This window comes from Schistocerca cancellata, chromosome 3 (genome assembly GCF_023864275.1).
Source record: "Schistocerca cancellata isolate TAMUIC-IGC-003103 chromosome 3, iqSchCanc2.1, whole genome shotgun sequence".
Lineage (NCBI taxonomy): Eukaryota > Metazoa > Arthropoda > Insecta > Orthoptera > Acrididae > Schistocerca > Schistocerca cancellata.
In genome coordinates, this window is record NC_064628.1 from 944,921,582 (window position 1) to 944,934,200 (window position 12,619).

Here is a 12,619-nt window from a genome sequence, read left to right on the forward strand (position 1 = left end):
GTGGTGTAATAGGGCTATGAGAATCTGAATGTTCCATCCACGAAACTGCCGAGAAACTTGGCTTGAATGCAGCCAATGTATATGATAGTTGACAGCGGTGATCACGAGAATATACCGTAGCAAGAAGAACGGGCTCCCTACGTCATGTAGCCTTATTGACAGGGAAGACTGTATGCAGCCCACCACGAAATTTTCTTCTGTCAAGTAGCACTTGCAATCTACGTCCTCCATTATTTGTTGGATGAATTCCAATCTCTCTTCACAGATTTTGCCCTTTACAGCTCTCTCTAATATCACGGAAGTCAGTCCCTGATGTCTTAACAGATGTCCTATCACCCTGCCCCTTCTCTTTCTCAGTGTTTTCCACATATTCCTTTCCCCTCCCATTCTACGCAGAACCTCTTCGTTACTTACCTTATAAGTCCCTCTAATTTTCAACATTCGTCTGTAGAACCACATCTCAAACACTTCGATTCTCTTCTATTGCTGTTTCCCGTAGCCCATGTTTCACTACCATACAATGCTGTTCCAAACTATATTCTCAGAAATTTCTTCTTTGTTCAACATAGTGTAGCTGAGGCGGAATAAGGGGAACCAAACCGCATTCGCTGAGGCAGATGGAAAACCGCCTAAAAACCGTCCACAGACTGGCCGGCTCACCAGACCTGGAAACAAGTCCGCCGCGCGGATTCATGCTGGGGACCAGGCGCTCCTTCCCACTCAAGAAGGCCGTTCGTTATACCGCCAGGCTAACTGGGCGGGCGTGGGGAGGCTTGACTTGCACACCAATGGCTAAAACATCAGTGCTGTGAGGCCATGACGCAACTGATGAGAGCTTGATGACGTCGATTCACATATGCAGTGCCAAAAGCCACAGGTAGAAGGCAGGTGGGTGAGGGTGGAGGAGGGTGCCTTTCACATGGCAATGACATGATGGTGTCAACAATTCTGTGGATGTTGATGGTGCTGTCATCAGTTTCAAGAATGTTAATGTTGATGAGAGGTCTGAACTTTTAGTGATTCTGTACTTACATGAGTTACATCAAATTGTCCCTTAGCAAATTACTGAAATATAGTGATCTTTCTGCAGCATTTCTTCATCTTCTAGCTTCCTCTTGGTATTGTTTGTAGCACTCCTTGCTTATGCAGTGACTTGAAAAGTGAATCTTTCAGCTTCCTGTACCCATAGGCTGACACAGGGAAGCCAATTATCTTCCATACTAGAGCCACATTGCATAACCAAGTTAGTCAAAACTTCTAATGCAGCTATCACTGCACATAATAGAATAGCTACGCCCCCAATATGTTTAGCAGTTATTCAGAAAACCTTCGGTAGCATATAAACGAAACACTTCATCAAATCAAACCTAAGACAACTGGAGATGTTGAGATAAGTATCCAGGAAAGAAATTGTGTTGCCATATTTATTTTTAAGGAGACGTTGCAATCTGTAGGTTATTGGCCCTAACAGATTGCAACGTCTCCTTAAAAATAAATATGGCTGCAACATAGTTTTCTCTACCAACAACTCTCTCAAAAATAATCTTATCCATAATTTAAAACCAAGACGGTCGCCTCTGCAAAACTCAGGCGTTTATAAAAGCACCTGTGACACTTGCTCAGCTTATTATATAGGACAGACTGGACGAGCTTTTTCGATTAGATATAAAGAGCATCTACTAGGGAAAAAAAGGTACCAACGTACGTAATTCGACATTCGCTGACCACTTTCTTATCACAGGACACAAACCTAAAGATGTTCATAATATTAGTATCTTACATACGGAAAAGAAAGGCTTCAGACTTGATATTCTTGAACAGTTGGAAATTTTCAAACATTTTTCCCGTAACGACCATTTAATCCTCAATGAGCAATTACACTTACGTGATAAAAATTTCTTTGATGGTGTAAAGCCCTTGCTTAAAATCACTTAACGCGGAATATTGCTATTATGCTTCCCGTGCTGTAGCCTTAAAATATTGTTCTCTCTCTCCCTGTTTTACAGTATAATATTTTGTTCAACTTTGGATCTGTTACACACTATCTGACATAATGTACTCAGCACATTACGTGCACTCCTGTTTCCAACGCTTCTGACAGCTGTTGTCACTGTAAATTACAAGCATTCAATACTAGATGGCGCGATAGAAGGTGCCGACTTGCTAACATCGACGTACTGAAACAGAGGATGACAGACTAAAGGCCGAAATACTAAATGTCTTTTTCCAAAGTTGTTTCACAGAGGAAGATTGCACTGTAGTTCCTTCTCTAGATTGTCGCACAGATGACAAAATGGTAGATATCGAAATAGACGACAGAGGGATAGAGAAACAATTAAAATCGCTCAAAAGAGGAAAGGCCTCTGGACCTGATGGGATACCAGTTCAATTTTACACAGAGTACGCGAATGAACTTGCCCCCCTTCTTGCAGCGGTGTACCGTAGGTCTCTAGAAGAGCGTAGCGTTCCAAAGGATTGGAAGAGGGCACAGGTCATCCCCGTTTTCAAGAAGGGACGTCGAACAGATGTGCAGAACTATAGACCTATATCTCTAAAGTCGATCAGTTGTAGAACTTGGAACACGTATTGTGTTCCAGTATAATGACTTTTCTGGAGATTAGAAATCTACTCTGTAGGAATCAGCATGGGTTTCGAAAAAGACGGTCATGTGAAACCCAGCTCGCGCTATTCGTCCACGAGACTCAGAGGGCCGTAGACACGGGTTCCCAGGTAGATGCCGTGTTTCTTGACTTCCGCAAGGCGTTCGATACAGTTCCCCATAGTCGTTTAATGAACAAAGTAAGAGCATATGGACTATCAGACCAATTGTGTGATTGGATTGAGGAGTTCCTAGATAACAGGACGCAGCATGTCATTCTCAATGGAGAGAAGTCTTCCGAAGTAAGAGTGATTTCATGTGTGCCGCAGGGGAGTGTCATAGGACCGTTGCTATTCACAATATACATAAATGACCTGGTGGATTACATCGGAAGTTCACTGAGGCTTTTTGCAGATGATGCTGTGGTGTATCGAGAGGTTGTAACAATGGAAAATTGTACTGAAATGCAGGAGGATCTGCAGCGAATTGACGCATGGTGCAGGGAATGGCAATTGAATCTCAATGTAGACAAGTGTAATGTGCTGCGAATACACAGAAAGATAGATCCTTTATCATTTAGCTACAAAATAGCAGGTCAGCAACTGGAAGCAGTTAATACCATAAATTATCTGGGAGTACGCATTAGGAGTGATTTAAAATGGAATGATCATATAATGTTGATCGTCGGTAAAGCAGATGCCAGACTGAGATTCATTGGAAGAATCTTAAGGAAATGCAATCCGAAAACAAAGGAAGTAGGTTACAGTACGCTTGTTCGTCCACTGCTTGAATACTGCTCAGCAGTATGGGATCCGTACCAGATAGGGTTGATAGAAGATCTAGAGAAGATCCAACGGAGAGCAGCGCGCTTCGTTACAGGATCATTTAGTAATCGCGAAAGCGTTACGGAGATGATAGATAAACTCCAGTGGAAGACTCTGCAGGAGAGACGCTCAGTAGCTCGGTACGGGCTTTTGTCAAAGTTTGGAGAACATATCTTCACCGAAGAGTCAAGCAGTAGATTGCTCCCTCCTACGTATATCTCGCGAAGAGACCATGAGGATAAAATCAGAGAGATTAGAGCCCACACAGAGGCATACCGACAATCCTTCTTTCCACGAACAATACGAGACTGGAATAGAAGGGAGAACCGATAGAGGTACTCAAGGTACCCTCCGCCACACACCGTCAGGTGGCTTGCGGAGTATGGATGTAGATGTAGATGTAGATGTAAACGGCGCGCGCGCCTGTCAGTCTGATGCTGCTTACAGTGCCGGCCGCACACGCGACCCTTAGCGGCGCGTCTTAATCAAGTTGTGCATTCCTAGGAAAATTTTATAATGTACAAATATATTTTTATCTTTAACGTGAGCACTATTGCTCTAAACCATTTCATAACCATTTACTCTATGTAAGTATGCTTTCTCTGCCTACTGTACCGTAGCAGTTAGCTATGATGTAATTTTGTTACATATGTTTAATTTAATAATTTTTATATTATTCTAAAGCTCTGTTATAGGTAATGTAAATTTTTTTTACTTCTGATGAAGGCTGCTTTAGAGCAGTTGAAACCTAGGTAAAGTTGAAAATTTTTTACCTGTGCAACCGAAGAGCTGTATTTTCAAGTAATATTATAAAAATCCATAACATTCCTTACCTTTCGTAAATGGTTTGAGATATCGAAGTGAGATATTGGGAAATGATAACATACGAAGGTGAGAATAGTTTGCCATATGGCTATTATGGGAAATTTCATTATTCTCCAAGTTATTCCACTAACTACAGTGTTTTTATATGTAATAATGTAATTTTTAAGGGCCATCTAAAGCTGGTGAAACGAAAAATGCTGTGGAGCAACATACGTGAAGTCAATACATGTTGCTTTATGAATCGAGGATGTGTTTCTTCATAAGCTGTTGACCGTATTTTCTCTGAGTTCCTCACTTAACAAACTTAATAAACCAGTGTTTCACAATTCTCTGACAACTGCGTCTGCACATGTCAGTGATGCGACATAGTGTAAACTCCGCTGTGTTTTCCCAGGAGAAGCAAATTTTAACATTGTAACAAAAGAACTGTTGGTTTTAATCAAAATTCGCCAATCGTGAGGCATATCAGAAAGTTACAAATGGGTAACAAGTCAAGAGAAATTAAATCGCTGCTTTGGTCGCAATCTCAGCGGAATTATTTTCAGGTACTTACCAAATTAGAGATGAGTAGACTTTACTGGATGATAACCACACAAGTGTGGGCATGGAGTGCCTCCACTTATTGTTCACAGGAAGTAAGAGCGTAGATAACTGTGTCTATATGGTTCTCGGGCGAGACGTCGAAAGTCATAGTGAAAACTCCACAATATTTCATCAGCGCAACTGGCCGACATCTTCAGGTGTGACGAACACAAATGGTTCAAATGGTTCTGAGCACTATGGGACTTAACATCTATGGTCATCAGTCCCCTAGAACTTAGAACTACTTAAACCTAACTAACCTAAGGACATCACACAACACCCAGTCATCACGAGGCAGAGAAAATCCCTGACCCCGCCGGGAATCTAACCCGGGAATCCGGGCGTGGGAAGCGAGAACGCTACCGCACGACCACGAGCTGCGGACTCGCGACGAACACACTGCTAAGGCAGGTTTTTTTTCCTTTATTGTAATTTTAATCACCTGATACAGGCGGGCTGGCAGCAGCATGGTACACTGCTCTTCAGCCTTAAGTGGAACAATAACATGACATATAGGTGATACAGACAAGACAGTGAAAACGGCGGGCAAAAAAAGGAGATACAAAAAACAATAAACAAGAAGCCGTTCACGCTGGACGCGAAAAAAAAACAGTAACACTTGGGGACACGGCGCACAGAACACGGATGACGGCGACGGCACATGTGAACAGTTGAGGCGTGACGGTGACAGAACACTAAACACAAATCGAGGCACACACAACACACAGATGGCGATGATCTCCGGCGCGCGAAAGTCCACTGAGCGTGTACGAGTCCGGGGACCTGCCAAGAGTGGAGGAGGAGGAGGAGGAGGAGGGGAATGGGAGAGGGGAGAGAAGAGAGAAGACATGCCATGGGCAGAGGAGAGAGTGGGAGGGAGGAAGGGGGATGCGAAGCCCAGGGGGAAGAGGGGAGGAGGAAGGGGGGAGAGGAAAGAGAAGTGAAGGGAAGGGAGGGAGGGAGGGTGCCTAAAGGAAAGGACACAGGAAGTGGGGCGAGGGTCAAAGTTGATAGGAGGGGTAGATGGAGGGGAGGAGGACATCATCAGGGAGAGGGAGCTGGCGGAAGCCACCTTGGGAGAGGATAAGGAGGGTGGAGAGATGGAGACCGGGTGGGACGTGGGAATACAGGCGCGGCAGCGGGCGGGGGTGGAAGAGGATCGAGGAGACGAGCGGGTGAGGAGGATCAAGTTTACTGGAGGTGTGCAGGATCCGTATCCTTTCAAGGAAAAGGAGGAAGTGGGGGAAGGGGATGAGATCATACAGGATCTGCATGGGGGAGGGGAGACGGATGCGATAGCCAAGGCGGAGAGCATGGCGTTCAAGGATTTGGAGCGATTTATAAAAGGTAGGGGGGGCGGAGATCCAGGCTGGATGGGCGTAACAAAGGATAGGGCGGATGAGGGATTTATAGGTGTGGAAGATTGTGGAGCGGTCCAGACCCCACGTACGGCCGGACTAAGGCATGACCAGTGCCCCCTACTTATGCCAGTCTTAGGCAGGAAGCGCGCATGCGTGGAGGCGCCAAATTCGATGGCCAATAGCGACGATATGAACCGATAGCTGGAAGGACAGCAACGCCACCTACAGGATGGAAAACCAAAGACTTCGGCGCAAGCGTGGAGGCTGCCGCTGCTGCTCCGCGCTGCCATCGACCGCCCCAGCGACCCCTGTCGGAAGCCGCAAGAAAAATGCGCGTCTGCCTAGGCGCCTTGATTATCCTCCCGTTGTCAACAGGATATTTATGTTGCTGGCGAATCGTCATCCGTCGTATGACCAATAGTACTCCTCTCTTCTCGAAGCGGCCAAATATGGCCAGTACTGGAACCCAAGCTGTACTAAGCTGAAAGCCCGTGTCTCTGTTTACAAGATTCGTCGAGCTACAGATTTCCACTGCTTCCTTAATAACACTGCCCCAGTACGAACTCGTAACGTGCAACCCTCACCCCTTGCCACACCCCATCCTCTCCCCATCAAACCTCAACCTCCCTGACGTCCGCCAACCTTCACCGCTGTGATCACGATGCTTAGCCCCGTGATCACAGAGGCTGAGGTGTTGGCGGAACTCAACTCCCGGCCCGACATTGAAATCCGCTCGGCCCGTCGCTTCTTCAATGATGCCGGGCCGACTTTTCTCATGCGGATTTTCACCGAATCCTCTTCCTCCATCCTCCTCACCGAGGGAGCCCTCATCTACAATCGCCATCATAAGGTGGACCCCTCCCGTTCCCCAGTCCAATCCTACCGCTGCCAATGCTGTCTCACATACAACGACCACGTCACCTCTGCCTGCAAGAACCGCGCTACTTGTCCCCACTGCAAAGCTTCACACTTCCTCAAGAATTGCCCCAACCTCACCTCTCCCCCCCCCCCCTGCAACACTTGCAACGAACCACATCCTACCTACTCCTCGAAGTGTAAAGCGAAACCTCCACCAGTCACCCCTGAGCTCACTGTCCCTGTCCATCCTGTTAATGAACCCATCCACCCCAACAACTCGCTCCACCCTCCACCTACTGCCGATGACATCATCCGTTCCATCACCATTGTGCTCCAAAACATCCACCCCTTCCAGCGCTCCCACACTCTTTTCCAAATCGCCCTCGCTGCCCTTCCATCTTCCATCTTACCACCTATGCCACATACTCCCACAACCAGGCCCACTTTACCTTCACCCCCCTCACCACCCTCGTCTAACTCTCCCCTCCCATGGTACAACAACCCTACCATCTCCTGTACCACAACATTCACTCCCTGCCCACACACTAACTCCTCATCCTCCACACCCTACATCAGCACCACGTGGATGCCTTCGTCCTAAATGAAACCTTCCTTCAACCCCGTATCTCCATCTCCATGGCTCTTTACACCCTTCACCGCACCGATAACCTGTACCCTCTGGCGCATTGTGGAGTTGCTATAGGCCACCTCAAGCACCTCCCTGTCCGGCCCCAACCTCTCCTTAACAATCCTGCTGAGCATCTCACCCTCAGAGGCTGAGAGGCTTCCCCACCCTTACCATTACCTGTGCCACCATTTATGTCCGCCCTCACACCCCCATCCCGTACGATTTCCTGGCCCACATTGACCGCACCTTCTCCACCTACGTGATTGCCGCCGACCTCAATATCCACAGCTGTGATCCTGCTGACCTCCAGCGATGGCATCAGTTTCTCACCACCCTCCAGGGAGACCTGGTTCCCCTGCCTCAGCACACCCAACCCGAATCCAACACCACTCCTGATGTGGTCCTTGCCTCTCCCAACCTCCTTGGGCGCATCACCGCAGATGTCCTTGACCTCATTGGCAGTGACCATGCTCCTGTTCTCCTCACTATCTCTAATGGTCGCCATCCCCACAACGCTCCTCGCCCTGACATCCCTCCTAAACTTCTCCATGATTACTCCCATGCCAACTGGGATGCCTACTGGGACTCCATTCACACCCAGGTTGATGGCCACGACCTTACCCTCCAATCTCCTGATGACAACTCTCGCACTGCTGCCTTCCTGCACCAGACCTTGTCTGACGCCATCGCCACCCATATCCCCACCAAAGCCATCCAACCTCACCGCCCCGCCCTGCCTCCACAGGCCGTCCATCTCCTTCGAGAGTCCCGCCGCCTCTACCGCTCTTTTCCCCCCACTCGTGACCTGGATACACTTACCCGCCACTGGCATTTACAACGACACATCCGCAACCTGCTTACTGTGAAGAAACGCTGTGCCTGTCGCCAGACATGTACACAACAACGTCATGCTCCCCATAAACTCTTCCAAGTATTGGTCTGCTTTTCACCGCCTTACAGGGGACCGCCCCACCCCCCGGTACCCTCTCCTCTATAATGACCGTCCCTTTCCTGACAACCTCAGTAAGGCCAACCACTTTGCCTCTCACCTCTCTGATGTTTTTTCCATCCCAGATGATCCCCACTTTGATTATTCCCTCTTCCCTGACGTCATGGACCGTACGAATACCTCTGTTCCTCCCCTTCCTCCTAGCTTCCAGTACTTGGGCCACACATCACCATCTGAACTTAACACTCCCATCACTACACAGGACGTCAGCCTCACACTCCGCACTAAACGCAACACTGCTCCCGGCCACGACTGCATTACCTACCAACACCTCAAACACTGCCCTCCCTCCTTCCTTTCAATCCTTGCCACCCTCTACAATGTCATCCTTGCCACTGGCTTCTATCCCGACCTGTGGAAAACATCCCGTATCCTGATGTTCTCCAAACCCAACAAGCCTCCATATGATGCCTCTTCCTATCGTCCTATCTGTCTCACATCGGTGTTCAGCACGCTCTTGGAATCCATCCTTTCCTGGCGCATCCATCACCACCTCCGCCAAAACCACCTCCTCCCAAACACCCAATGTGGCTTTCGACGTCCCTTTTCTGCTGATGACCAACTCCTCTGCCTCACTCATCTCCTCTCCCTCCAGCTTAACTCCCGTCGCACCGCCATTTTTGTCTCCCTTGATTTCTAAAAGGCCTATGACCGTGTCTGGCATCCCGGTCTCATGTTTAAACTCCAAACCTTCACCCTTCCTACCAACTACATTCGTCTGATGGCCTCCTTCCTCTCCCACTGCCCCTCCTATGTTACCATCCATAATGCCAATTCCCACACCTTCTACCACTCTGCAGGTGTGCCCCAGTTCTCTGTCCTCTCCCCTCTCCTCTACCTCCTGTACACTGCAGATATGCCCCAACCCCCCCCCCCCATCCAGTACACCTCTTGCAATATGCTGATGACACCGCATTCCTCGCCCTCGTTCCTACCCTCCAACGGTCCCAAAGACTTGACCTTTCTGCTGCATGGTGTAACCAGTGGCTCCTGAAAATCAATCCTTCCAAGACCCAGGCAATCATCGTAGGTAGTACCACTCGCTCCTTCTGGCTCCTGGATTTCTCCCTTACTGTCTGTGCCCGTCCTGTCCGCCTCACCCCCACCCTCACCTACCTTGGCCTCACCATTGACCGTCATCTCACCTGGATCCCTCATCTCTGCTTCATCGAATCCAAAGCCCACAACCGCCTCCGACTCCTCAAACTCCTCTCTGGCCGGACATGGGGGTTGCATCCCTCTACCATCCTCCACACTTACAACTTAATCCATCCCATCCTCTGTTATGCCAGTCCTGTCTGGATATCTTCCCCCCCCCCCTCAAATTCTATAAGTCCCTCCAGATCCTGGAGCGTCATGCACTCCGCCTCGCCTTCCGTAATACGCCTCCCGTCCCCCACGCGGATCCTCTATGATCTCATTCCTTTCCCCCATCTGCTCCTATTCCTAGAACATATCCGCAGCCTCTACACGTCCCGCCGCCTTGAACCCCCTCACCCCCTGCTTGCTCCTCTCCTCTCCCATCCCCGCCCCCTGCCACGTCTGCACTGTTGTGTCGCCCCTACCCTCCATCTCTACACCCTTCATCTCCTTTCCCAAGGTGGCTTCCATCAACTCCCCCTCCCGGATGATGCCCTGTCTCCCTCCATGTATCCCTCCTATCCACTCTGATCCTCACTCCCCGTCCTTTCCTCTGTCCTTTTCCCGGGCTCCCTCTCCCCCCATTCCATCCTCTTTCTTCCCCACCTCCCCTCTGGCCCCTTCTCTCCCCTGAGTCCTTTTGCATTTCCCTCCTCTGCCTCTTCTCATTTCCTCTCGTGTCTGCCCTGCCCCTCTCCCGCCTTATGAGTCCTCTCCCTCCTTGGTCCCCCCCCTTTTCGTTTTTTCCTCTCCTCCCTCCTTGTTTTTCCCCCTCCTCCAGGTCCACCCCCCCCCCCCATCTGCCATGACTCGGGAGTGTCAAGTTTGTGCCACCATTTTCGTGCAGTGTTTTAAAGTGAGTGCTTTACAGTGGGTGTTCTGTGTTGTGTCTTTTGGGAAGTGTTACGAACGACCATCATACTGTCGCTGGGTGTGATTGTTTTATTTCTTGCGAACAGAAACCAGACTGTCGCCATGTTTTTTAATTGTGTGTCTACTATGTTACTTGTCTGATTCCTGTGTCTTTGATTAACGTTGCCAACCCCTTTTGCTTTCTGTTTTAACTTTCCGAATTTTTCCGCCATTTTTACACTTTAAGTCACCGTTTTATCGCCTGTTTTTCTTGTTTCTTTTCTTCTTCCGTTTTTTAAAAAAGTCTGTAGGCTGTAGAGCAGAGTACTAAGCTGCTGCCAGCCCGCCCCCTTCGGGGGGAATTCAAAATCAATAAAGGAAAAAAAAGACGAACTCGTCGATGCGAGAATTTTGGTATGTTGATAATTCATAGAATGGCGTGTACTGAGACAGTGCTCGGCCACTGCAGACTTTTCTGGTTGCTCCAGACGAGTGAAGCGTCGGTGTTCAGTACGTCTCTCTTCTACAGTGCGACAAGTTTGTCCGATGTACGACATGCCGCAGCTACAAGGAATGTCGTAAACACCGGGTCTTCTTAGGGCAAGGCTGTCCTTAGATGAGCCCAAGAGAGCTCTGAGTTTTGCCGGTGGACGAAAGACACATTTAACTTTATGCCTCTTCAATAATCTTCCTATTTTTGAAGAGACACCGCAGTAATATTTGTAAGTAATATTTGTGTAATACTTGTGAGTGTTTCGTATCGAGCAACTTAACCTCTTGCCTGTGTTTACTTTCCGCGCTGACCAGTTGCAGCTGTAGCGGCGCATCGAAAGCTAGGTACTAATTAATTGTTTGTGTATAGTGGCTTATTTAGGAACTTTAGTAGTCTTCAACCGGTGTTCTTGGTGTTTTCTGGTGAAATAATTTCAGAAGAACCTTTTGGGAACTGTTTTCAGCTTCGTTACTGTGTCATTAGACGTTTGATTCTCTTTCTGTATTAGTCTTTTGTTATATTCACATTTGTTGTTTATTAATACTGTTAATAATAGTCGTTACTTCCCTTGTAGAGTAGGTTTGTGATTATTGTAGTCAGGTTTTTAACATCTTCTTATTGTAGTAGCGGAACTCAGAAAAAATAAAATTTTACCATGAGTGAGAAGTGTGGGCTTTGCCGTAGGTTCGTGAGTAGTGGATTGCGGTGTGAGACTTGTTCGAAGCATTTTCACTGGGGGGGAATGCAGTGGGGAAGCCAGCGGACATTCTGGTGAGATCCTCTCCTCGAACTGCAGGTTATCTAGCAAGAGTAAGCTGATAGAGGAGCAGGAGCGTAAGATCTGTGCCCCTCAGGTGCAGTTGAAAAACGCACAGGAGGAGCTAGATAGGATGAGGAGGGAGAAGGGGTTGGGGAATGGGAGCTGGCTGTTGGCAAGAGATCTGCTAGGAGAAGAAGATTTTCAGATAGTTTTACTATTGGTGTTTCCAATAGATATGACCAACTGTCAGAGTCTAGTGGAGAGGAATCTCTAGTAGCTGTAGATGTAGGAAGTATGCAGCAGACCTCAGTAGTTACTGTGCCTAGAACAGTTCCAAAGTCGAAGAGGAAGAAGAAGGTTCTGCTGTTAGGTAGTTCTCATGGCAGAGGTGTAGGCCAGCAGTTGCAGGAAGTGCTGGGTAGTGAGTACCAGGTCACCAGCATTGTGAAGCCTAGTGCAGGGTTGGCTCAGGTGACTGTTAACATAGGGGGCTTATGTAGGGATTTTACTAAAGAGGATCAGGTAGTGATTGTGGGTGGGGCTGGTAATAGTATTGGTAGGGATAGGGAGTATAACATAGATGGTGACCTGGAAAAGATAGCCACTCAGACTGGCAACACGAATGTGCATTTCTTGGAACTGTTTCAGCGTCACGATCTGCCTCATCTTAATACAGCCGTCAGGCGTA